Here is a 27,848-nt window from a genome sequence, read left to right on the forward strand (position 1 = left end):
TGGTCTTTGAGATTTAAATGTTCCAGGTTTCCATTGGTCTTGTTCTTTGATGGTTTAGAGATTTAATTCCCTGAAATTAAAAAGTTTTGGGGCTAGGGAGGTCCATTCTGGTTCTACTACTGCATCCTGTAAGACTTTGGGAAAGTCACTTAACTGTATCTGTGCCTCCATTTTCTCATCTAAATGATGCGGAATTTGGACCAGATGCTTTCTGCAGGCCCTTTCAGTTCTAAATCCTGTGATTCTACTCCTCAAGTAATATACGGCTGTTGAGTCCAAAAGACTTTCCTTTCATTTGATCAGACATGCTTCCTTGAGAAAAATGGACTCCTGAGTGCTTATCTTGAATGAACTAGAGATGACTTGAGATAAAGGGCTGACATGTCGAGAAGAAAACAAGGCCTCCCTGGTAGTTTAGGACCAATTATAAACACAGCAATGTGGGAATTCAGGCCCATGACAGTTTCTCTATGAGTGACATGCAGATTCATGCTGAATACCTCATGGGTTTCTTACATTTCCTGCTTTCTTAAGTACAGGGATTACATTCCCTACCAGGTTCACGCAAGTCTGAACACTGAGGCCTTACAAACTGGTGAAACTTAGCGAGTTTGGAAAATATATTTTAGAATCCCAGCAAGCCCAGTTGGAAAGTTATGAGATAGACAGCCTAACCCACTCTTGATTCCAGATAGATCAAGCCCAGGGTTGAAGCAGTGATTCCTTGGAATGAAGAAAAGTCCAAAATATTTAAGATTGAGTTTATTTAAAAACAGGAAACTTTTTTTTTAATAGTAGAGAGAGTTTGGGGATTATGGAGGGGTAACCAAAGGAGAAGAATTGCAAAATAGGAGTTTAATACCCCTCTTTTTCCTTCAAGAAAGACTTCTTATAGGAGGAAGCAGCTGGAACAAAGCTTTAATGGACTATGGGGTAATTATTATGCAGCTAAGATTTCCCTTGTTTGGCTGTTTGCTTTGTTGTGACCATAGGGTCCTGCTCATTCTGTATTTTTGTTTCCCTCTCAACCTGATGATGTATAAAAAGCAGTTAGTAAGTTTTTCAGGCAAAGTGCCTGGGCTCCTCTCAATGCCTCCCCATTTAAAAAAAATCAGATTTTAAAAGACATATATAAAAGAGCAAAGAATCCCAAGAAAATAGAATGCCCCTGGAGCTTGAAGTAATATTAATAGGTCAGGAAGAAACTTATGGTGGATAGAACATCTGTCTTTCAGCTGAAGGGCCCTTTAAGAAATCCCTCAGAGGATTGACTTTAACAAATAATAAAGAGGTCTCACTGTAATTAAATAGTGTTCCAATTCAATACTCCACATAGTATTACTTGTGACACTTTATTAGGTACTCCATGTAGATGGCATAGTAAGTTAGGTCAGTTTTTTCTGGCATAAACCTTTTTTTTCCCATCTCCTCAGAAAATGAAACAGAATAAGTTATCTTAAAGGATTTCTGTCACTTGTAGATAAACATTTTGGGGGGAAGAATTCATGAGATCATAGATTCAGAGCTGGAGGGGCTTTGGAGACTGTACAGTCCAGCTCAATCTTTGTATAGAGGAGGAAGCTGAAATGCAGAGAGCTTGGACAGGTCACATGACAGGGTTTTTAACCTGTCATCTATTTATACAGTTGTTCTTCAAACAGTAATAGGGATGTTTAATTTAAAGTTCAGGAGAACTTTATAAAACAGTACTACAGGTGGGGAAGGAGGCAGAATGCACCAATAGTGTCTGATGTGGGGATTTTTAGTACATTGTAGAGTGAATCAAGTCTTTTATGTGCTCAGATCAAGTCAACCAGACAATTATTAAACCCTCAGTACGTGCCAGGCACTGTGCTTAGATGATCGTTAAATCAGACAACATTTATGCAGAACTCTTTTTTACAGTGTCTAACATGTACTATCCTATTTGTCTTCACAATGATCTGATGGGGTAGGTGGTAGAATTCTTGTTATCCCATTTGACAAATGAGGAAATAAGCTGAAAGAGGTGATGTGGTTGGCCCCAGAATCATGCAGCTGAGACTTGAATCTTGTCTTTGACTCGAGGTCTGACGTTCTCCTTGTATGCACCATTCGACCTTGAGAGAAACAAAAAGGACTTTTCGACATTCACTGCTTATAAAGTCTCTAAAATGTATGTTGATTGTGTTGCTATTTTTGAATATCTCACCCTTATCATCTTATTACATCTAAATTGAATCCCTATTTGAGTCACTTTATATAAAGTAGTATCTACAAGGGAAACTGTCAGAGAGCTAATGGCCTAGATCTTATTAGGAGGTAAAGCTCTAGAATGTATAATGTGACCAGCCCACAAGCATCTTTACTTCTTATCAGAGGAAGTCAGATAGAAGGCATGTTCTATGAGCCCATGTCCTGTTCTGTGCTTAAAACTTCCAGGAGACTGTACTACAGGGTAGTAATTTTGATTCATTTTTATTAAGATTGGAGTTTGTATGATGAGGGAGTTATAGGGCAGCCTGACAATGAGATGGCACTAATTATCTAATTTGTAGTTGGATTTCTTGTGAATAATGATACTAGGTGCCTTTTTTTCCAGCACCATAAGGAATTTTAAACTACTGTAACTGAAGCTTTCAGATGGTTTGGGCTTCTTTTCTGACTTGGCTAAGGATATTTCTGTAGCATCTTGGCATTTGTATTTATGTACTTGGTGAATTTATGAAGCACTTTCACAGTTATAGAGCTAATGTTATAAACAAAATTTATATAGCTATGTGGTACAGGGGATAGAATGCTGAGCCTGGAGTCAGGAATACTTGAGTTCAAATATGGCCAGAAACACATATCAGTGGTGTGGCCTTGGGCAAGTCACCTACCTTCTGTTTGTCTCAGTTTCTTCCACAATATTATGGAGATAATAACAGCACCCACCTTGAAGGGTTGTTGTGAGGATTAGATGAGGCATTTATTTGTAAAGTACTTAACATAGTGCCTGGAACAAATGATATTATTATTAATTAACCAAAGATGTGAAGCCTTGTTATACATCCTTCAAGGAATTAACCATTTCCAACATTTTTTTCCCTATGAAATTAACTAGCCCTATAACCATTGTTTCACCCTGTATGTGCCAGTCTAGCCAGTGAAGTTCTGAGGGTGTGTCTGTACATTCCATAGTTGAGTCTGTTTAGGCAGAACCGTGTTTCTTGGGCCGCTCCCAAAATAATCAATCACTTTGCCTAGAGGCTGAGCTGCCAAATACTCAGGAAGATTTGCAGATGGGTCCTTTGAAGTTTGACCTAGAGCAGAAATTATGAAGTAGAAGACCCTTTCTCCCCCTGTCTTTACCATCCTTCTTTCTCATCTCAGTTTGCATTCCAGAAAGGAAATGTGCCACAGCCCAGGGTGCTGATTTCAACAGGTTAGATATCAGTGACTTCAAAGATGGATTGATGACAGTGCCTATTATATTATTCAGAGAATACTTTCTAAATATTTTTAAAATGTCATTTTGCTTAAGATCTTGGATAATTCAGCTGTTCTTGAGACCTTGAACTGTATATTCTGTCTCGCGGTAATTGCTGTAATATGACCTCGTCATAATACTTTTCTGAAATGCATATAATTCTTCTGTCTTGCTTATACCGGGGATGTGTTGGATTTTAGATCCATATAAGGTGAATAGCTAGTGAGAGGGATTTTGGAGTTGTGGGTAGAGGATCATTCTCAGACTTAAGACTTCCGTTCAGATTCCAGCAGAATGGTTCAGAACATTGAACTTGCTGTTGGAGGACTTGTTCAAATCTCAACTTTGCCATTTGCTACCTTTGTGACCATGAGAAAATAAATCACCTTCTCTGAACCTCAATTCCCTCATCTGCAAAATCAGGTGTTTGGATTATATGGCCACCGAGCTGCCTCCCAGTTCTAGATCTGTGTTCCTCTATCAAAATCTGGTTGTGTGTCTCTGACCTCTCAGTGTCCCTCAGGCGTCTCTTTGAGGTGGCTTCTAGAGTTTCTAGATTTCCTCACTAGGCATTCCTTGCACCTTTGAAATCATAGATTGGGACCAAAAGGGGGGAAAATGCTTTTTATTATGTAAGAAATACATCCTCCCAAGTATGTAGCTCACAGTATCATTTGTCCTTCGTTCTCAAAGAGAACCAAAATGACATCACTATGTTGGAGTCAAGGTCCGGTATGTCTGGACTGTGGCTGATCAGACCAATACAAGCTCAGAAGGTTCTACCACAGTACAACACTAGTAGTCCACACGAACATTTGGAGCAGAGATGTCTAGATTTGTGCATCTAATGTTGGGCTACTGCCATTTTTTTTTTTGCTTTCTAGAGTTTTTTTAATTAAGATTTTTAAATTAAATTATTTATTTTTAGTCTTCAACATCCACTTCCATAAGTTTTACATTTTCTCCCTTTCCCTCCACCCTCTCTCCCCAAGATGCCTTGCAATCTGATATGGACTTGACACATACTTCCTATGAAACACATTTTTACATTAGTCATGTTGCATAGAAGAATTATAATGAATGGGAGAGATCATGAGAAAGAAAAAATAAAACAAAAAAGAAAATAGTCTGCTTTGTTCTGCATTCCAACTCCATAATTCTTTCTCTGAATGTGGCTGGCATTTCCATCATGTGTCCTTTTTGATTGTTTTAGTGATTGCATTTCTGAGAAGGGCTAAGTCTATCAAAATCAGTCCTCATGCATTGTGGCTGTACTGTGTACAATGTTCTTCTGTTTCTATTCCCCTCACTTGGCATCAATTCATATAAGTCTTTCTAGGTTTCTCTGAAGTTCATTTCTTATAGCATAATGGCATTCCATTACATTTATGTACCACAACTTGTTTAGCCATTCCCCAACTGATGGGCATCCCCTTGATTTCCAGTTCTTGGAAATCTCCCATTTTTATGATCTCTTTGGGATACAGGGCTACTGCAATTCTGTTCTACTCATAGAACATAGTGCCTTCTTTCATGTGAGCACACCATGCTGGACAGTCTTTTGCCAGTGTCTCCCATGTCATGTATTTAGTTATAGATATCTTCAGAGAGACTGACCTCCATGTGAATGCTTTAGTCCAACATCAGTATGCTTGACACAAAGAAAATTATACAAACTCAGTCCCTACTTGGAAGAAGTTTACAGTGTGAGGCAGGTGTTTAGAGCCAGAGACATGAGTAAAAAGATGCATAAGGGATAAGGGCAGATGGTTTTCTCTCCCAGAGGTACATTGTCATGTACACAAGGGCCCATGGCAAATAAAATTTGTTGTTGCAGACTCATGTCTGGCTTCTGCCATTGAGAAATTTGGAGAACTTAAGGGTTGAATCAAAAGACAAGACCACTCAGAAACACTCATTCCTTTAATTAGGTACACTTGGTGAAAAGTTTTAATTCAATAATATACTTGCACTACACATGTGTTTCTTCTGGCTCAGGAGCTCTTAACATGGCATCCAAGAACTTTTTTTAAATTTTAATTTAATATTTTATTCCCTCTCGAAATTACTAGTAAAAAAAGTTTTTAATGTTTGTTTTTAAAATTTTTGAGCTCCATATTCTCTTTCTCCCTCCTTACTCTGCTCCCATTGAGAAGGCAAGCAGTTTGATATAGATTATACATGTGCAGTCATACAAAACATATAAGAACTTGTCTTTAAAAATATTTTCATAACTATATTTCAGTACAATTGATTGCCCTTTTTTGTTTATTTTTTTGCTTTTTTCAGGGGGTAAGACAGGGCAATTGGCGTTAAACGACTTGCCCAAGGTCACGCTAGTAAGTGTCTCAAGTGTCTGAGGTTGGATTTGACTCCAGGGCCAGTGCTCTATTCACTGTCCCACCTACCCTCCCCCTAATTGCCCTTTTAATCCTATATATTTTATTTTATGCATTTGAAAACATTATTCTGAAGTGTCTTTAGGCTTTGTTGGACTGCCAAAGTGGGTCCATGACAAGGTAAGTCAGTGTACATTTAGAACTGCCTAGTATACACCAGGCACTGTGCTAAATGCTGGAGATAAAAAGAAAGGCTTCAAGACACAGTCCCTGACCTCAAGGAGCACACATTCTAAGGCAGGAGACAGCATGAAAACAACCATATATGGACAACATTTAATTTTTAATTTTTTTTTAAGTTTTATTTCTTTTGCTTTTTGGAGAGGGTGAGGTAGGGCATTTGGGGTTGTGACTTGCCCAAGGTCACATGGCTAGTTTTGTGTTAAGTGTCTGAGGCTGGATTTGAACTCAGGTCCTCCCGACTCCAGGGCTGGTGCTCTATTCACTACACCACCTAGCTGCCCCTATGGACAACATTTATATGATGGAAATTGGAGATTATCTCAGGGGCAAAGCACTGATGTTAAAGAGGATGGAGAAAGCCAAGCAGCTTAGATGCTGCAGGGATCTGGTGTTGGAATTGGAATTGGGAAAACTTGTGTTCAAATTCTGCCTGAGCCATTTCCTAGCTGTGTGACCCCGGGCAAGCTACTTAACTTTGGCCTCAGTTTCCTCATCTGCAACTTGGGGATAATAATCCCTACAAGGTTATTGTGAGAATTGAGTGAAATGATGTATGCAAAGCATTTTCAAACTTGAAAACAGTATAAAAATACTATTACTATTATGATCTAAAAAGGTTGAGAGCCCCCATTCCAGATGGAAGATGCTCCTCGTTCATCTCGTATCTCCTCACCCCCTTCCTCTGAAACAAATGTCTGAAGCAGACCGAAGCATTCTAGAGACGCTCTTAATAGGAATGGATTTGTCATTTTTCAGGTGAGATGAGTGGAATGGGACCTAAAAGGATAGTAATCACTGATGTGGTGGGGCAATACCTGGGATTCTCATCTCTCCTTCAATGCCCCTTCTGCCCTGTCATTTTGGAGGCTCCCAAAATAGGCACCAGCCATTTCAGATGCAAGGGTATACTCTGCCAGGGTTAAGAACTCTGGGTCAGCCTTCACTTCAAAGTGCTTTAATGTTGATAGAGCTGACTCAATCATAATTGTCTTTAATAGAACATTATAAATTCTACTTTATTGCCCGAGCAAAGGAATTACCGCTTAACACAGGAATGTTAGGGATTAATGAGCATATGGAAAACACTCTAAAGTACTTATTAGAGCTGAGAAAAAAACCTGCCTTGCTTCTAGAGACAAGTTTCAGTGAGAGTATTGGAAGAATGTTGTTTGAGCATAGGAGCCAGCGATGAGGAACAAAGGATAAAACCTCTACCTAAGATGTAAACAGCTATTAAAAATATTACTTTTGATAAGTTAAATGGAAAGAGCTCATTTGTCTCTGTACGTGCACGCATGTACATTCATGTATACATATCACACACACACATACACAGACTCCTTGGACAAATAGGCCACAAGTTGCAGAATTGACTGAATTGCCATTGGAAAATCACCAAAATCTTTTAATCACCCCAAACTTTTCCCATTAACAGAAGCCCATCTTTTTAATGTCAGTATTCTACTGGATGTATCATAGGGCTACAAGTCATGATACAGAGTGGTAGAGAGGAGGACATTCATGGCTGAGCAGGCTCTAACTTACAACATATAAGAAACTTGGGATATGGGAATAAAAGATGTTATCATGTTAATGATAATCATAAAAGACAGGCAGGTCACATGGAAGGGATAAGGGATCCAGCTCTTTGAGTGGATCACTGTTAGTCAACTCTTGGGAGGTAATGGAGAAGAATCACACAGTCTGGGTGGGCCTAAATGATTTGTGATCGGCTTCACTGGAAGGAATCTCTACATAGAGATGAGATCTAGTTGGATATTTTTAATATGATAGAAAAAGTATCATATTGTAATTGAAATTCTAGAACCTAAATGGAAACCAATGAAATAAAAATGCTTTATTCAAAAAATAGAATAATTTAACCATTTTATCATTTTAAGATTTAAAAAAAAAAATTCCTTTCCTTTTGGAGGAACAGAGGGAGAAAAAACAAACATATGAAACATCCTATAAGTATTACCAGCATATCCAAGAATATGAAAATGATGACACCATGAACATTCCAATGAACAATATAAAATGGCATGAGAAGATTTCAGAAGGCCAGAACTCAACCTAATGGATATTGTTAACTTTCATAATGAAGCCTAGAGTTTATTCTTCCTCTGGTTTCCATATGTTTAGTGAAACTTAAAAGTCCGACCCAGCCCTCATCCTTGTGGTGAAGATTGAGAATTGTTATGGTGCTTTTGAAATGAAATAAAAATATAAGTACTACCATTATTTGAGGATACAGAAGTGATTTTTTCTCCTGGAAAGTTTCACGAGATCAATTTGGCTCTCTCTCCAACAACCCCCATTTCTAGGATAAAAGAATAAATAGGAAGGGTTCTTCTGTCCATTAGAGAATAGAAGGTAGTTATTCTCCCTCCTGGTTGGAAAGAGAGTGGGGTAGGACAAGTATAAAAAAAAATTAGTTTTAGGACTTCCTAATTTAGGAGCTGTAACAATATGCAAATCACTTGCAAATTAATTGATAGTGCTACAATTAAGGCTCCTTAGAGTAAATAATTCCATTCTCCCACTACATTTAAGGATCAAAGAAGAATGAATACATTTGGCTTTCAGTTTTCTGTGGTGGTGGGCATTAGGGAAAATACAGATACTAAATGAAGCTAACAAATAATTCCCAAACTTCACTTTTCAGAAATTGTTTCAACTTTCTTTTTAAATGAACCTTTGATCACAGTTTTCTACAATTAGAAAATAGTAACTGATTAGAGTGTTATCTCCTTTCCCATCCATCAATCAAGCATTTATTGAGGGCCTACTATACACCAGACTCTGTGCTAAGCCCCGGAGATAGAAAGCAAAAGGGAAAACGGTCTCTGCTTTCAATTAACTCACAGTATAGTCAGGAAGGAAAGCATATCCTGCTTGCTGATTGAGCGGTTAAATGGCTAGAGTCAAAGGAGCATTTTTTTTAAGGTGTCTGTTATGTGCCAGGCCCTGTGCCAAGCTCTAGGGATACAAAGAGAGTCAAAGAACAGTCTTTGCAATCAAGGAACTGACTTTCTAATGAGGTAGACAGCATGCAAACAACTATGCAGAAAAAGTATGAATGGGGTAAATTGGAGATGATCACAGAGGGGAGGGTCTAATTTGATTGATTGATTGGTTGCAACTCCCTGAGATTTCTTTCTACATTTCTTAAGACTGGATAATCAGTGGGTGGTCCCTTCTTTTCCAGTTCTAACATTATCTGATTCTAACATGAGTGTCTGTTCCCTGATTTTATATGAACTCTTACAATAAATCTAGAATTAGATTAGAAAATTAGAATCTAGAAAAAGTGAAAGTTGGTTTTAAAAGGGAGACCAAATTCCTCTGGAGAACCCCATCTCATCACCCTTCTGTTTTTACCTAGTCTCTCATTTGCATTTCTAAGACATTTAAAACTGAGAAAAGGTTCTGTATTTGTTTCTGTCTTTGTTTTCCCCCATTGTAGTTCAGTTATTTCAGTTCTGTCCAGCTCTTTGTGGCCCCATTTGGGGTTTTCTCGGCAAAGATATTGGAGTGATTTCCATTTCCTTCTGCAGCTCATTTTACAGATGAGGAAACTGAGGCAAGCAGAATGAAGTGATTTGCCCAAGGTCACACAACTGCTAAGTGTCTGAGGCCAGATTTGAACTCAGGAAGATGAGTCTTCTGAATTTCAGGCCCAGCACTCTATGCCTTGAGCTACCTCACTTCCCTGCCTCATTTTCCCCCTTAGACTAAAGCAAAACTAGTAAAAACCACGTTTTGTGTTGTTGTCAGCCACCTTATTCCCTTGTTTCTTTAATTCAAAGGCACAGCTGTCCTAAGTTTAAGGAGGCCTTGGGGTACCTGTATCTGCACAGCTTTTTTTTTTTTTTTGCCTGCTTGACTCTCCCGTACATTTTGTTGACAAAGAGTTTTCACCAAGTTTACTTCTGTCACAAAAAAAAAAAAAAAAAACAGAATAAATAAGGCCCACAGGTATTTTGCCTAAATGGATTTCCAGGTACCTAAGTTTGGAAATGAACCACAAACCATGTCATACAAGGACCAGTTGAAAGAACTGTGAATGTTTAGTCTGGAGGGAGGAAGATTGGGGAAGTGAGGATGGAAAGGGGTGAAGCAAGGAGGATGCCAGCTGTTTTCAGAAATCTGAAGCACTGTCATCTGGAAGGGGATTTACACTTGTTTTTCTTGGCCAAAACGGGTAGATTAAAGAGAAAAGGCTGGAAGTTGCCAACAGACAGATTGAGACTTGATGCAAAAACTCTCCTAATGATTAACAGAAGATGGACTTGGGATTTCATTTTGTGTGGGGAGCTCTTAGCTTAGGCAACTCTTTCTACCTATGCATGTTGGTACCTTCTCTTTAACTTTGTCTAGAAGGTTACTGAGAGCACTAAAAGCTCAAATGATTTGCCCAGGATCACTCAGCCAGTATGTACAAGAAGCAGGTTTTAAACTCAGGTCTTATTGCTTCTGAGACCAGTTCTCAGTTTACTCCCATGCCTGTCATCTTTCATCTGTCTCATATCAGGTACTTAATAAATGCTCATACAGGTGGGACTTAAACCCAGATCTTCCTGATTTATACCATGCTATCTAACAGTTGAAATGCTCTCAAATTTGGATGGGCCAACTCAAAAGGTGGAGAGTTCCCTAACCCTGGAGGTTTTCAAATGGAGATTAGGGATGATAGAAATGAGATAAATTAGATGATTGCTGAGGGGTCTTCCAATTCTAAGATCCTGTGATTCACAAGGTAGACAATGCCAATATGTGATGACCTGTCATTTGGATACCAAACCCCACGATAAACCTTGGAATTCAACCAATTCCAAGTTAGCCAAAAAAACATTTACAGGGTAGCTACTACAGGGAAGCACAAGGTAATGGATTTATTTGTTACCCATGAGTCCAGGCTCTCATGAGGGAATTAAAGTCACTTAGAGCTGAGTTAAAATTTCTCCCACCAGTTCAATTGAATTTAACCATAACACACTCCAGTGGTAATGTCCACAAGTTTCTCCCACTTGGTAGTGGTAATTTACTTTGCCTGTATTGACAGTTAAACCAAATAAAGGGTGCCTGACATCCACACATGAGTTTCCAGTCTAGTAGAGGCCTTGTCTTGGGTAGAAAGACCTTCAGTAAGTTGTCAGTTCTGCTGAGTTTGCCTCTGATAGCTTTCTTAGTGGCTAGCTGTTCTAATTGGTCTAAAGAAGGATGAAGTCCGTGGTTTATATGACTAAGGGTAAAGTCATAGAATAAATAGTCCCAAATTGCCAACAGTCAACCACCCAGAGAAATGTTATGGTATGAGATGTGTTTGTGTGTATACATACATTCATAGGATGACAGATCTGAAGCTGATTTAAAGTTAAGAAAACTGGGGTTTTCTTAGGAGATTCATTGAATTGATCCAGGGTGGTACAGTGGTTAGAGGGCAGGGCCTGGAGTCAGACTCATCTTCCTGACTTCAAAACCTGGCCTCAGACACTTACTAGCTGTGTGACCCTGGGCAAGTCACTTACCCCCACTTACCTCGATCTCCTCATCTGTAAAATGAGCTGAAGAAGGCAATGGCAAGGCATTCTAGTATCTTTGCCAAGAAAACTCCAAATGGGGTTACAAAGAGTCAGACGTAACTGAAAAACTGAACAACAACAAAAGCCTAGATTAGAAGAACACAGATTTAAAGGAAGCATCAGAGGCAGTCTTTTACACTGTATGACACTGCCTGATTATCTATTTATCCACTTACCTTTCTACCTAATAAAGATAACAGCTAATATTCATATAGCATTTACTATGGACAATTTACAATTACTATCTTATTTGATGTTCACAACAACACAGCAAGGTAGATTCTATTGTTATTCCCATTTTTATAGATGAGAAAACTGAGTCAAAGTAGGTCAAGTGCTTGCCCAGGGTCATACAGCTAGTTAAGTGTCTGAGGTGAGATTTGAACTCGGGTCTTCTTATCTGTCTATCAATCTAGCATTTTATCTACTGTCTCTTTTGATGGCTATGGGTGTTTTGGTTTATTTGGGATTGTTTTGGATTGTTGATAGATAAGCCAGACAAGTCTGTTATGATTGAGAAATATCAAAGTATGGTGGAGGGAGCCCTTGGCTTTGACATAGACGACTTGTGTTCCAAGTCTTGGCTCTAATCCTAAGAACTGTGTGACTTTGGGTAAATCACTTGATCTTCTTTTTCTTATGAGTAAGATAGAAGTAATGATACACTATATATTTCTTCAAGTTATTGTGAGAAAAAGGTTATATAAGCCTCAAAGTGCTATGTAAATGTGAATAGTTAATATTGTTATGGTAGGGGAAAATTTCCCTTCCGTACCCCCAGATTAATCACAGATGGTTTTCCTGCAAAAAGTAGAATTGAATTCCTGAATGAGTCATCGAGATGGTTTGACAGATGTGGGCATAAGTAGGTTTGAGTTATTAAGGAAAATATGAATAAAGGTGTAGACACAGTTCTATAACAAGGGACAGAATGAGGCAAAGCAGACTTTATGATTTTTTTTTTAAGTTCCAAGATATTTAACAGTGACCGCTTTCAATATCAGCCACGTTTGGGTTCTTGCTTCCAAAAGCAGGTCTGCCACTTTTAGACCAAAGTCCAAAAGAGATGAAAGAAAGAGAAAAAGTGCTAACCATTCAAAAATATTTAGAGCAGCTCTTTTTCTGTTGTTTATCTCCAATAATCCCATATATAGCTTGTTTGTGGGTAATTGTTTGTATATCATCTGTCCCATTAGACCATGAGCTACCTAAGAACAGAAGACTGTCTTTATCTTTCTTCTTGTTCCTGAATGCTTAGCACCCTGCCTGGCACACAGTAGGTGCTCAGTAAATCTTTGTTGACGTACTGGTGGCAAAAGACTGGAAACTAAAGGGATGCCCATCAATTGAGGAATGGTTCTCTAAGTTGTAGTAAATGAACATGATGGAATACTATTGTGCTGTGAGACAGGAGGAATTAGATGACTTCAGAGAGACATGAAAAGACTCACACAAACCGATGCAGGGGGAAATGAGCTGAACCAGAACGATTTATACTATAACACTGATAGGATACTGTATAATGTTATAACACAATGTAAAAATGAACAATAGTAAAGATTTTTATAAACTGAACAAAAACATCAATTTATGCAATAACAACAACCTAGACAACTTTGAAAGTCTCTCTTCCCCCTGTACATGCATACACACATATACACATATACATGTGTGTGTTCTTCACCTTTTTAGTGTACAGCCTATAAAAGAATTTGGTTTGCTTGACTATACATGTTTATTACAAGAAATTCATTTTTTTCTTTTCTTTTTCTATAGGATTGGGAATAGGAGGGAGAGAAAATAGATTTTTATTAATTTTTTAGAAAACACTTTAAAAATAGAAAGGTTAGGGGGTGCTTCTGATATACAATGTTGCATGCCTTTCCAGTGAGGTCACTGTATTGTTAGTTTTGCTTAATTGTTACACAATTATAAGAGTAACAACTCCCCAAGGGGTTAGAGTAATCTGGAAATGTTCACCAACATAAAAAGAAAACACATCAATATAACTTTTTTTTAAATTGTGAAGTCAATACAGCCTTTGCTGTGAAAAAAAAAAATCTGATACAATTGAAAGACCACTGGCAGAGAGGTCAGAAGACCTTGGGTCAAGGCTCCCCTTTGCTGCTTACTGTGACCTTGAGAAAAATCCCTGCCCTTCTTAGGTTTCAGTTTCCCCATCTGAAAAAGGAAGGAGTGGGGCTCCATGCCCTCTGAGGGCCCTTCTAAATCTAAATTTGTGCTAGCTGACCCTACCCATTAAGTCTCTTGTGAACTGACATTAGGCTCACCTCGACTTTGAATCCTGACTGCCACACTGGTTCTTCATGATTCTTGGCTTTCCTTCTTTGAAGTAATGCATTTGATCTTAGACTTCCTGCCTGATACTAGTAAAATAATCCCCAGTGGAGATGATGAACTGAGCTGGCCTGACCTGTTTTTTCCTTTCCTCCTTGCCTCTTCCTTCCAAGTAGCTCCCTCCTTATTCTCTTTGCTTGTTCATCTGGATTTCCCCTTCACTTGGAACTGGAGTTAGATTTGAATCCCTTCCCTGGCCTCAGGGAGGCACATACTGGCATGTTTCTCCCAGACCTTCCCTTGCTTATTTCCTCATACGCCCCTGGCCTTCAGCTTTCCCAGTGACCCTGCTAGGAATTGTCCCAAGGCAGCTGAGGAAGCATAAAGTTTAGGGCTTGTAAACGGGCAAGGCCATTTAATTGTTCATTTCACAGGTCACTTATTTTCCTCTATTTCAGAATAGGAATAGCTGCCTCCTTATTGGAATTTAACTAAGCTATTATTAGCTATTTGGAAAAAAAAAAAGTAAAATAAAGTCATCCGCAAACCTCTGAGAAGTGAAATGTTTTGTCTAATGTTATATACAGCTGGTCTGTGGCCATACAGATCCTGCAACTGAGACCATAGTAATGGTGACAGTAATACCAATAATAGTAATTAACATTTATGTAGCACTTTAAGGTTTGCAAAGCGATTTACATATGACATTTCATTGGCTCCTCACAACCCTTTGACTTAAGGGCTGCTATTTTAATCCACATTTTACAAATGAAGGAACAGAGATTGAAAGAGTTTCAGAGATTTGACCAGGTGACACAGATAATGCAGATCAGAGGGAAGATTGAAATTCAGGTCTTCCTGCCTCCTGGGTGGAATTAGTCTGTCCACTGACTAGTTAAGTCTTCGATTCTTTTCAGAACATGCTGCAGGTTCTCATACTTGCAGAAGCAGCGCTAATCGCATTGAATCCCAAGACTCTACAATTTTTGTTGCTGTTCAAATTGTTTTTTCTCTTTTTGGACTGAAGTTACAAAGAGATGAGTTTAAGCTTGATGATGATGAGTTTAACTTCTCAATGGAGAGATGAAAAGTGGGACACAACTGAAAAGACTCAATAATAATGACAAATAGATAGATATATTGTAGATATAGATATAGGTCTTAGATAAATAAAGAAAAACAATCTGTATTAGATCCAAGAAATTATAAAGGACTTTCCATGATCCTAAGTTGTTTTTTCCTACAAAGATTCATTCTTTTCACACCAGGATCCAAAAAGGTCTCAATAGGCTGCCAAATTAGACTGAATCTAATAAGACTAAAACATCGTTAATGAAAATAAATGCAAAGCCTTATGAAATTTGGGTTTAAACAAATCAACATCAAAACTGCAAGACAGAGAGGCATGTCTAGGCAGCAGGCCATCTGAGAGACACGCAGGGGCCTTAGTGGACTCCGAGCCTGGTATCAGACAACAGTGTAATACTGTACACAGGAATGCAGTGTGTACTAAACAGCAGTAAGTGAGCCATAGCATCATGATGAAAAATGCTGTCCACCTCCAGAGAGAATCGATGAACTCCAAGTGCAGACTGAAGCATATTGGTTGTTACTTTATTTTTCTTGTCTTTCTTTATTTTATTTTATTTTTTTGCAATATGGGTAATATGTTTTGCATGACTTGACATGTATAATGGGTATCTTTGCTTGCCTTCTGAGTGGGGGAGGGGCTGGAGGGAGGGCAAGAATTTGGAACTCAAATTTTTAGAAAACAAATGTTAAAAAAATTAAATTTTAAAAAAGATAGCACCCAGGACTAGGAAAGTTGTAGATCTGTGCATTCTTCCCTGATCAGGCAGTATCTATATAATGTTACATTCAGTCCTAGATGACAGATTTTAGAAATTGCTTGGATCAGTATAACATGTCCAAAGAAGAGTAGGCTGGCAAAGGGACCCCAGTCATGTCACAGGAGGATCAGATGAAGAAGCTGCAGCTGTTCAGATGTTTAGGCTGGAGAAAGGGAAATGCAGTGGGGAAGGTTGGGGAAAGATGGCCTGATAGCTCCCCTCAAGTATCTTAATATCTGTCACATGGCAGAGGGACTACTCTGGAGAGGTTAGTAAAGAGTGCTGGACTCTGTGAGCAAATCACCACCCTTTATCTGCCTCAGTTTCCTAAAATGTAAAATGAAGGGGTTGAACTAGACTAGATCAGAGTTCCTTTCTAGCTCAAAATCTATTATACTATGACTTATTTATGGGCAACTAGGTGGCACAGTACATAGAGTTCCAGACCCAGAGTTAGGAAGACTCATCTTACTGAGTTCAAATCTGTCCTCAGATACTTCTTAGCTGTGTTACCCTGTTTGCCTCAGTTTCCTTACCTGTAAAATGATCTGGAGAAGGAAATGGCAAATCACTCCAGTATCTTTGCCAAGAAAACCCCAGATGGGGTTACAAAGATTGGACATGACTGAAAAATGACTGAACAGCAACAAAGATTGTTTTCTCTTTTTGGACTGAAGTTACAAAAAGATGAGTTTAAGCTTGATGTAAGAAAAACTTCTCAATAATTAGAGCTGTCTGAAAAGTTAAATGAACTGGTTTGGAAGGTATTGGTTTTGTCTCATCCCCAGAGGGCTTTAGGGAAAGGCTAGAGGACTGACCGCTTACTAGGAATGTTAGAGTTGGTTGTTTTGTTTTTGACTTGGGCTAGCTGATACATGAGTTTCCCTTGAATTCTGAAAGTTTGTCATCTTGGTATTTTCTTTCTGTGATGTTAAGATAATAACATCATAATAGGTATCATTGTATATTGTATATATTACAAATATTCTCTCATTTTAAACTTGGGAGGGTGGGTCCTTTTATCATCCCCATTTTTCGAATGAAGAAACTGAGGCAAACAGTGGCAAACAATTCATGTAGGGTGTCTGAGGCTGGGTTTGAACTCAAGTCATCTTGACTACAGGTCCAGTCCTCTATCTGCTCTACTGCCTTAAATAGCCAAGCAGGAGTTTGAACAGGCTGCCTTAGTATTCTATGATTCTATAGGAGTCTGACTGGGGCTTCAAGTACGATCTTCCGGTACCCAGCTAAGGAAAATGCCAGGCTAAGATATAGACTTTCCATGTGTCCAGTCTGCTGCAGAATATGTTTGGAGGGCCTGCCTGTTCCATTCTTTTGTTGCCATTTAAACTGTAAATTTGGTTCAAACTTTAAGTAACATATAATGTCCATGGATTTTCATGTCATGGATTCGGTTTTAGACCTCTCAATAGCTTTTCTCACTTGTTTTGAATCAGGACATCTAGTTTCATGTAGGCTTTGTGAGTCAGAAAATACCTTGCTCATTTTTAAAAGGGCTTAAGTGCAACAAATGAGGTTTTTAATTACGGGAAATAATCACAAGCCACTTTACCTTTCAAGTGAAGGTCTTTTTTTTTTTCTTTTTGGGAAACCTTGCTTGTCTTTTATATTTTTCCAGACTCATTATCAAAATACCATGGTACTTGGTGTCCACACTCCATTTAAACATTCTTCATTTGTGGGGATGGGGGTTGATTTCACTGGAATCAAAGATAGGAATTACCAAATCTGTCCGAGCTTGTTGCCCATGTCTAAGGATTTCATTTTTTTCCCCACCTAATGAATGTGCAGTTAAACCTTAGTTATCTGAATTAGGCTCATAACTTGTGATAACTATCAACTCCTTCACTTCTGTGAAGCTAGGAATTGCTTCAGGTTTCGTTAATTGAAATTCTGTGGTACAGAGTTGGATGGGGAATTTCCCAATGGTTATGGTTGCCAATCCAGAGATACAAAACAAAATAAATATACCTCATGCATTTATGTTAGCCACAATGGTAGTCTGCAGCCTGAGAAACATGTGGGCTTGAAAGGGCATCTTAGGACAGTTACAGAGGCACGGATAGAATTGAGGTAGGCAGAATGTAATTTTGCAACTTGGAATTTGGCGGGGCCCCTGAAATGAAACATCCGTACTCATCTGAAAATTACCAAAATACTTTTAATGACACGGCAGCCAAACCCTCCATTTGGGTTTTCCTCTTTAATGTTACTCTAATTTCCTATTAAGAAAAATGATTTTTTTTTATTGGGAGATAATTTTGAAAGAAGGAAAACCTTATTGAAGTAATTTTTCCCTCCTACATAGTGCCTTTCATTCAAAATCCTCAGAATATTTCATAAAATATTTTTATTTCATTTTGCTTACTAGTGAACAGTGACATTTCAAGGAAAAATTACTTTTTCAAGTTAAAGTTTGTAAAGTATTTTGCATTTTTATCTCATTTGATCATCACAACAGCCCTGGGAAATAGATGCTATTTTTTAGGACATTTTATAACTTTATAGAAATTAAATTTAATTTAGTTTTCATCCACATTGACTGTAAGCTTTTGAAAGTGGTGACAGGCACATAAGTAACCAATGTATACAGCTTGTGTGGCGAATCTTCATCCTCATTGTGTTTCATGGACAAACGCACTCGAATACGGTTTGGGACGTTCCTTATTTCTTTGGCCCAAATTGCTATGTTGAGTCTGGTATCATTGTGTACATCTGGAGTTCCCATTTCTTTCATGGTAAATGTGAGGACTTCCTTTCAAACCTCAGGAGCTTGTTTTTTGAAGTTACTTCATGAATCCTCTTGTCAATGTTAATGGCATCATCTCTGGTCACCACCACATTGATGGCAGAGTGTCCCTTCTTTTTCTCTCAACCTTTTTTTGTGGGAACCATCCTGCCTGGAACCAGGCTGGAAAGAAAGCGGTAGATGCTATTCTGATCCTCATTTTTCAGATGAGGAATCTGAGGCAAACAGAGGCTAAGTGACTTGTCCAGGGTCACTTAGTAAGTGTCTGAAGCAGTATTTGAACTCGGGGCTCCTTGCCTGACCCCAAGTACAGAACAATATCTACTATACCATTTAGCTACCCAAATATTTACTCCTTTTCTATTAAAAGTCTCTCTTTTTTTTTTTTTAGTAAAAGGCAGGGAACTTCAGAAGTACACTTAATGGCCCTTTAATATGTTATAGTTGGAAATATTTGTAGTAATTACAGAAAAGATCTGCTTTTAATAAAACATAATTTCTTTGACAGATTTAAGGAATTGAGGCAGGTCAGGATAGCACAAGAGTGCAAGGCTCTTGGAAGAACCTATCCTAAAGAGAATATTAATCTACAAATGTCACCTCTTACTCATCTGTAATCTAAAAAAGCAGCTTTTTGTCCATAATATTTCACTTCCAAACGAAACAGCAAGGAACAAGCTACAGCAGAATGCAAGTCCCCCTTAGAGCATTTCATTTTGGTGACCCAAGAAAACTTTTGAAGAACAGAAATTATCTTCCTTAAAAAAAAAAAATGGGAGTGGCTAGGTGCTACGGTGAATAGAGTACCAGCCCTGGAGTCAGGAGGACCTGAGTTCAAATCCAAACTGAGACACTCAGCACTTACTAGCCATGTGACCTTGGGCAAGTCACTTAACCCCAAGTGCCCCTCCAAAAAGCAAAAAAAAAAAAGTGCGTTTTTTTCTGTGTTGTTGTTGCTGTGTTTAGTTTTATATCAAAGTCATTCCAGGAAAGAACAGCAACAGTAATAATAGCTAGTATTTGTAAAGCACCTCAAAGTTTACAATGTGCTTCATAAATATTATCTCATTTGATCCTCATGGTAATCCAGGGATGAAAGTGCTAATTATCATCTCTATTTTAAACTTAAGCCTTCCAACAAATGAATCCTCCCTTAAAATAAAGGAAAATTGTTAAGCAAAAACCATCCATTCATTGACTGTGGGCAACAATGCCGACGACCCTCTCATTTCTACCAGGGAAAAAGGACTATGTTTCATTATTTGTTCTCCAAACCAGTGTGAGCTTGTACAGTTACCCAGAATTCAGCTGTCTTTTAGTGTGCTTTTCATTAACATTATTGTTGTAAACGTGTTTATTATTCTTGTAATGGTGCATATTTCACTGTGCAACACTTCCTATAAATCATCCCATGGCTCTCAAGTTCATATCATTTGATACTGTACTATATTCCATTATCTCCCCACGTTATACTTTGTTTACCTAGAGTTCCCCAACTGATAGGCACCTGTTTAATTTCTAATTCTACTACGATGAAAAATAGTACTCTAATAATTTGGTATGCATTGGACCTTTTTTTCTGTCTTTGATTTCCCTGGGGTCTATCCCCAATGATAGGATTTCCAGAACTCTTTTTCTAAGGATAGTTGAATGAACAGGAGTTCTTCCCATCATATACTCAGGATTCTTCTTGGTGGGCATTGGAATTCTTCCTGTTGTGGAAAAGTACTGTAAAGCTCAGGCCTGTGCTCTTCCTCTGATGGTTTTATCATATAAAATAAGGGCATGATGTTTAATAAAAAAAAAAGGAGGAAGAAATCTGGCTTCTGTTTTTACATATTCCAGCCACCATTCCACTCCTTGTGGACACTGGGAAAAAAAATGAATCTGCTTTTAAATGACCAGACTCTGCCAACACTTCCTCAAGTCCTCCTCCCACTCGCATGTTTTTTGAAAGCGTGGGTGATTTCTGGGCCATCCCGGAAGGCACTTCTCTGCTTTGCTTCTCTAACTGGGTATTTTCAGTTTGTTAAATGGCACTATCAACATGAAGCACCTCAGGGATAGGGAAATTAGACCTTAGATTCAGATGGCAAAATTATCCTATTATCCAATACTTTGGCCCATCATTGCCCAAAATATTCTAACTGGAATATCTGCCTTTTTGATTTTTACAAATTTGCTTTTGCAAAGTTCAAGATTCAGAGATTTTGCCTTATGGTAGTAAAGACCCCATAAGATGTCTGTGCAACTTTCAGATAATAACATAAGCAAATAAATGTTCAGGAGTAAGTGAGATATTGGGTGTTTTGAGAGGGAGGAAGGGAAGTTGCTTACTTTTTAAAGAGTTTGGATAGTTCTTTAACAAGGATGCCAATAGTTGATTTCTATACTACCACATTGCATTGCCCCTCTCCCCAACTTCCCAAGAGTACTCATCCCTAGAGAGAGGGAAGACTAAAGGATAAAATGGCTTAAACAAGTCAAAGATTTTTTTTTATCTTTGTATTGCTGTTTAAAAAAAAATCCAGCAGTAAGAATATGAAAAAAAAGAAAATACCCAGGATATGGAGCATTTTACTGCAAAGATTACAGTGGAGTACTTTGGGGGCAGCTCTCACTCCCTGATATTCATCTGAGAATTCTAGAATTATTAACTAAAAGGCAATGAAAGAAAGGGAAGAAGACTGGGTTTGGTGTTGGAGGATCTAGGTTCAGATGCCAGTTCCGCTACTTGCTACCAGTGTGGTCCTGAGAAAAAACACTTAATTTCCCTGTGCCTCAGTTTCCCAGATATAAAAATACAGGGTTGGATTAGAGGACCTCTAAAATTTTTTCCAACTCTAAATCCAGTGACCTCATGATGGGGAATTCATCACTATCCAAGACAGCCTGTTCAGTTTTTGAACACCTGTAATTCTTGTCCACATATTTAAATCAATTAAGCACACACATATATCAAGCATCTAAATTTATGTGAGGCACTATGCAAAATCTTGAGGTTACAAAGACAAAGAAATAGTCTCTGTTCTGTCTCTCCACTCTATCCATTTTTACTCCCTGTTTCCTGTGCCTGGAGTTGTCTTTCTCCTCATTTCTGCTTCCTGGTTTCCCTGGCTTCAAGTCCCAGCTGAAACCCCAGTTTATGCAAGGCAGGGTCCCCCTTATCTCTGATTTTTTCCTACATTTAACTTGTTTGTACTCATGTTGTCTCCTCGGTCATTCCCAGAGTTTAGCACAGTGCCACCAGCCACTGTGTAAGGTACTTAGTAAAAAGTTATTAACTGATGACTACTCTCTAGGAGCTTCTCCTATGCTAGGAAGATAATACCTGTACATAAGAATGTAAATCCTAGGTCATTTGAAGAAAGGAGAGAGAACTGAAGGGGAGGGGGTAGGAAATGGGGGAAATTATATACAAGACTTTATAATTGAATTGAGCCTTGAAAGAAGAAAGAATTTGGAAAAGTTGAAATGCAGAAGGAATGTATTCCAAGTGTGGTAAATGACTTATTGAGAAGGATAGAGAAAGAATATTCATTGTGGCTAAAAGTCCATTTTGGCTGAAATGTAGAGTACGGGACTAAAGGGGAATAGGCTGGAAGGTTAAGTTAGGGCCAGATTCTAGAGGGTCTTCAATACTGGGATGAAGAATTTGTACTTGATCCTAGCAACAAAAGGGAGGGGCAGGAGGTTTTTTTCAGCAAAGGAGTGACAAGATACATCATCAGAAGATTATTTTGTCATCTGTGGATTAGAGGGTGTAGAGACTGGAAGAGGGGAGAGCATTTAGTTCAAGTGAGAGGAGATAAGGAACTCTATTAAGTTGGAAGCTTTGAGAGTAGAGAAAAGGGAAGAGATATAAAAGATGCTGAGACAAAATTATTTGGACTTTGCAACTGATTGAATATGAAGAATTAGGAAGAAGAGAGACTAAAGGATAACTCTGGGAATAGCACCTCTTTTTTTTTTAAGCAATTGGGGTTAAATAATTTGCTCAAGGTTACACAGCCAGTTATTTCTATCAGAGCCTGGATTCGATCCCAGGTCATCCCAACTTTGGGGCTGGTGCTCTTACTCGCTGTGCTACCTAGGAATAGCACCTCTTTCTTCAAAAATTTGTCAAAGATCACACCATCATGTTCTTTAAATACCCTTTGGTATTTAAGTAGTAGTTCATCCTGTCTTGGTGAATTGAACTCATTGTGTGACCATCTCCTAATTTACCTTCATTTTCATTTCCTTGATAACCAGTTTGTTCTCTCTTTTCCAGTCTGAAATAATTCTCCTTGCTATTTAAAAAACAAAAGAAGCAGCAGCAGCAAAGTAGGTGAAGCCTCACTTTTTTTTTAAACCAGTGATCCTTTTATCTAATTCTAACCCTTACTTGAAATAGATGGGGAGATCCCTTCCTTAATCTCCTTCTTGGCCCTACTATAGCAATCAACAAAAACAATAATAATAGTTAAGTTTTCAAATTGCTATCTTAGAACCATAACTTGGAATGCTGGTTCATGGGGTAAATTTAGTTGCAGGGTTGGCAGGATAGAGGAGTGGTAGAAAGTATGGTCTATCCTAAACAAATACAGGCCCACCAAGGGAGGCAGGCTGTTTCACAGAGACCCCAGCCCCAACACTAGTCACAGAGCCGATGACCCCTCAACCTTTAGGAAGAAATAAGGTTTGGAAGATGGAGAGTAGCAAGCAGCTAGACATGGTAGAGGGAGAAGATTGGCTCCAAGAGAGCAGAAAGACCCTCGGGAATGGCCCAGAGCCAGGAGAGCTGTGAGGATGGCATTCTTAGTCAGAGAGGAAGCATGTCCTCTAGATCCTGGGCAAAGCCCTGGTACCTCTCCCTATATTATGGCTCTGCACTTTCCCCATGATGAAAAGTTTGGGGTTTTTCCTTGTTTTACAGATGAGGAAACTGAGACCCATAGAAGTCAACTCTCACAATCATAGAGCTAGAAATTGTTGGAGGCTTTATTTGAACACTTTGGTGTCCTGACTCCATGCCCCTGCATTCTTTCTACCCTGCTAAATTACCTCAATAAAGCCTTCTTTGTTGTCTTTAGCATTTATCCAAGAAGATATCGTGGGCAGACTTTTGGAACACTGGTGCAGGAAATGAATCTGATAAAGCCTTCAACAACCTGGGAATGCATTCTCTCTCATTGTCAGTAATTCTCTCAGAGTAGGCATTCCATCCCTGAACCCCACACTTACCTCTGAGCAGGTGAAAATTCCAGCCAAACTTATCATGTAAGCCTGGCCTTGAAGTACCACGGTGTTTCTAATCCCAAAATTGGCCTGTTTGCCTCATTTAGAAAAACTTAGATCTGTTAGTGTCAGGAAAAGCATCATTTGGCAATTTTTTATTTTGTAGGGAGGAGGCTTTGGAGGAAGTCAGTGGTTGGTCTTTGACGTCATTCACTGATGTCATGAGGTTGATGTCCAACATGGAGCCCTAATAGAATTTGCCTCATTTATCTGCTTTGCATTTCATAATAACCCAGAAGTTTCTTTTGTACCTTACACATGAACGTGTCCTTCCACAAGCTGAAAAAGCGTATTTGGAAGCCATATTTGCTCTATACTGAAAACAAATCACCATTCCCATGGGTAGGTTGCCTTGGGGTTATACTGGAGCACATTCCATCTCACAAGATAGGGAATGGAAATAGCCATTATTTAATAGATGAGGAAGTTAAGGCTGTCAGATTAGCCGTCTTGCCCAATGTATTAAAAGAGGTAGGGTGGCACAGTGGAAAGAGCAATGGCTGTAAACTAGAGTCAGAGGGCCCCAGTTCAAATTCCACACCGACTTGGTGTCCTCAGGCAAGTTACATCATCTCCTGGGCCTCAGTTTCCTCACGTGTAAGATGGGCTGCTTGGACCAGATGGCCTCAGAGGGACCTTCCAGCTCTAGGCCTATTGTCTATAGCAGTAAAGTGGCAGTATCTTCACCTATCTTTAACTCTTGGACCCATCATTCTTTAGTCTAGGCCACCCTGCTTCTGTGGTTGGACGTGGTGTACAATGGACTGATTTTCCTTAAAGAGAAACAATTTGGGAGGAATGTACCAGTGTATCCAGACCTGACTTAAGTAAAGATTGGTAACTACCATATCATAAAGTTGCTTCACATAAGCAAAGAAAGGGCCCCCGAGGCCAATATTTTATCTGAAAAGGTGGTCTAGAAGGCTTGCCTCATTCTAATTCATGCATTCTTTTCTTCAGGGAAACTAGCCCCATGACCTTGCTTGTAGTGCTCAATTCTTCTTAGAGAGCCCCACATTTAAGAGACTCTGGAGCATAACCCCCCAGAGACATCTTTTAGACTGTGAAATTATGTGGGAATCACATCTTGTGCATAGGCCACAGCTCTTGGCCATGTGTCTAGTTCATGGCATCTGATCCACAGGCAAGCCCTCTTATCTAATCCTAAAAAGGTGAGTATCAGAGCCATGACTAGTTGGGGCAGCTGAAGTTTTGCCCAAAGTGCTGACACATAGGGTACGTGTTTCCTCCTCACTGTGGTCCAATGACCACTCATTGTCCCTTATACCCTTTGCCTTCCCTGACCCCTTGAGAAGGTCTCAACCCATGGGGAGAAGATGGCCCCAGGAGAGGGAAAAAGAACTCAGTTTCTAGGTCAGCAGAGGAGAGTGCACCTGCCTGACCACACCGGGGTACAACTGTCTTTTCTCTAGGGGTACAGACTAGGTTCTCTGTGGTAGTCCCCCATTCATGCCTGCAACTGAATTTGCCTAGGTGCTGAAATTCCTAGTTATGGCTTTGCCTCCCATTTTCTGGTTTAGTCCATAACAAGACTTTGCCCTGCCTTTGTTTCTTTTCCAGATGTTTAATCTCCACTATGGATTTCTCAGGATTTTAACTGGCAATGAGGCAATTTGGTATCTTGTGTAAGGGATCATAGGCTAATAGACTAACAGTGGGAAGGGGATATTAAGAGGACCTCTACTCTAGCCCCCTCATTTTGCAGAAAAAGAAACAGAGTCTCAGAGAGATTAAAAGCTTGTCCAAGGTTCAACAAGTAGCAAATGGCAGAGGTAGGACTGGAACCCAAGTCTTTTGACTGCCAATCCATTGATCCATTGTCTCCTATTTTGGGGTCTTCACTTGGATATCTTTTGGCTTTTTGCGGGGTATGACCTTGCTTGCTTTTCTAGTAGCATAAAACCTAGACCTTGGCCAACTCTTCATCTTCTATAAGATGAGGCTATTTCAGGAACGTGTTGGGAATCATTGCCAAGGACATAAAATGTTATAGAAGTGTACTCATGGGGGCGGCCAGGTAGCACAGTGAGTAGGAGCACCGGCCCCAGTGTCGGGATGACCTGGGGGATTGAATCTGGGCTCAGACACTTAGCACCCACCCAGAAACACCTGGCCGTGTAACCTTGAGTAAGTTACTTAACCCAATTGCTTAGGGGCGGTCAGGTGGCTCAGTGAGTAAGAGCACTGGCCCCCAGTGTTGGGATGACCTGGGGGATCGAATCCGGGCTCAGATACTTAGCACCACACCCAGAAATAACTGGCTGTGTAATCTTGAGCAAGTTACTTAACTCCAATTGCTTTAATAAAAAAAAAAAAAGTGTACTCATGTCTTTTACTTGGGCAAAGATTGTGGTTGAGGGGTATTTCCTAAAGGATGGTTTTGACTCAGTGGTTGTAACATACATTATTAAACTTTCTCAAATTGCAGGGTAGACTGTGTTTATAGGAACCCTGAGGTTAGGTCTTGTTCTGGACAATTTACCTCTAGGTATAGGTGAGGTATTCCAATTTTCCATGAGTTAGGGGTGATGAAAGTCAGTCATCATTTGTTCAGCCATCCTAATACATTGCCTTTAAAAAGTCAGACACCTCGCTTTCAATGAAAGATGGAAAGAGCAGATATGTTCAGAGGTCATTCCTCTAATGCCAGGGTGGGGAACCTGTGGCCCTCTAGGTCCTCAAGTGTGGCCCTTTGACTGACTCCAAACTTCACAGAACAAATCCCCTTAATAAAAGGATTTGTTCTGTAAAACTTGGACTCAGTCAAAAGGCCACATCCAAGGACCTAGAAGGCCACATGTGGCCCCAAGGCCACAGGTTCCCCACCTGGATCATCAGAGACATCTGCCTGCTTTGAATAGCATCAAGGATTCTGCCTAGCTATATGTCCTGTGGAGCCCAATGCTCCCAGGACATCTTCTTGGTCCCAGATAAAAACTTGGTGTGGGTTTTAGGTAGTTTGAAACATCCTTGGCCTGTTTGAAAAAGCAGTTTCTCCTTCCTTGCTTCCCACTTACATGCCTGCCCCCTTTTCTGCATCTGCTGTGCACCAGTGGCTGATGCTGATACCTAGAGCAGTGGAGAGTGACGGATCCAATTTCACCCTTTCGCCAGGCCTGTCAGAGCCCTCCCAGGGAGAGGCTGTAGTGTTCTACTTCCTGGATATGGAACATGCAGCCTGGGAAGGTTTGTTTGCCTTCTTGCCTTGGGCAATTTGGGCCTTCTTTTTCATGTCATTTCACCCTTCCCCTCCACCAGCTTCCCTCAGACCTATCTTCTTGATTTAATTGCTTTCTCAGATAGCTACATGGCTTAATAGACATTCGTTTGAAGATATCTGCATCTTTTTTTATGATCAACGGGACTGAGACTTAGTGCCCTGATATGGTACATTTGCTGTACATTAAGGGACATATTATTTGCTGTGTATGTATGTTACTCTCATTATGGCAAGTTAATGGGAGTTACATACATCGAATGAGGAGAAAATAGACTACTGAATATGTATTGAGTGCAAGGAATTTATTTAGCAGATCTGTTTCCTTAGTAGAACAAACTTCTGCTGTATTGTACATCCTGATGAACTGTCTCTCAGCAAGATTATTCCTTTGATAGGTTCTCACTTAATTAGGATTCCGAGTAACAGGGGAACACTACAGATGCAGGCTAACAGAGCAGCTGCATGAGTTTGGGAGGAGTCTACTGTTCACTTGAATGGCCGGGCAGGAGCCAGTAGTCTGAAATTTTATGAGCTCCGAAAGGGGAACACATTTGGATTTGGTTCACATCCTTTGTGTATTTCAACCTGGAAATAAAGGGGCAGGGAGAGCTGGGGAAACTTAAATGATATTTGCCATGGATCTTTCTTAGTACTTTAATGCAAATGGATGCACCTTTGGGTGGTTTGGGCTAAGATCTCCTGGTGTATTTCACAAGAGGGATCCTTTATGTTTAAAAGGCAGCTGATAAAATGGATTGTTAGAGTTATTAAAAGAAAAAGAAAAACCT

At 39.4% G+C, this 27,848-nt stretch overlaps 1 protein-coding gene and 1 long non-coding RNA gene across 17 annotated transcripts in view; both read left to right on the forward strand.

Annotated features, from left to right (window-relative positions):
- LOC138159945 (uncharacterized) overlaps positions 1 to 27,845 on the forward strand; it is a 40,906-nt gene extending 13,061 nt beyond the window's left edge. Inside the window, exons 2-3 of the long non-coding RNA XR_011168021.1 lie at positions 6,650 to 6,789; positions 7,973 to 27,845. This is a non-coding gene — a long non-coding RNA (uncharacterized lncRNA). The remainder of the gene's footprint in view (positions 1 to 6,649; positions 6,790 to 7,972) is intronic.
- The window catches only part of KIAA1217 (KIAA1217 ortholog), a 586,069-nt gene that overhangs the window by 265,814 nt on the left and 292,407 nt on the right, over positions 1 to 27,848 (forward strand). The gene's annotated exons all lie outside the window — the stretch shown is intronic.

The sequence above is a fragment of the Petaurus breviceps genome, unplaced genomic scaffold (assembly GCF_028583685.1).
Source record: "Petaurus breviceps papuanus isolate PSGF00001 unplaced genomic scaffold, PetGlider_PUasm1.0 178, whole genome shotgun sequence".
NCBI lineage: Eukaryota > Metazoa > Chordata > Mammalia > Diprotodontia > Petauridae > Petaurus > Petaurus breviceps.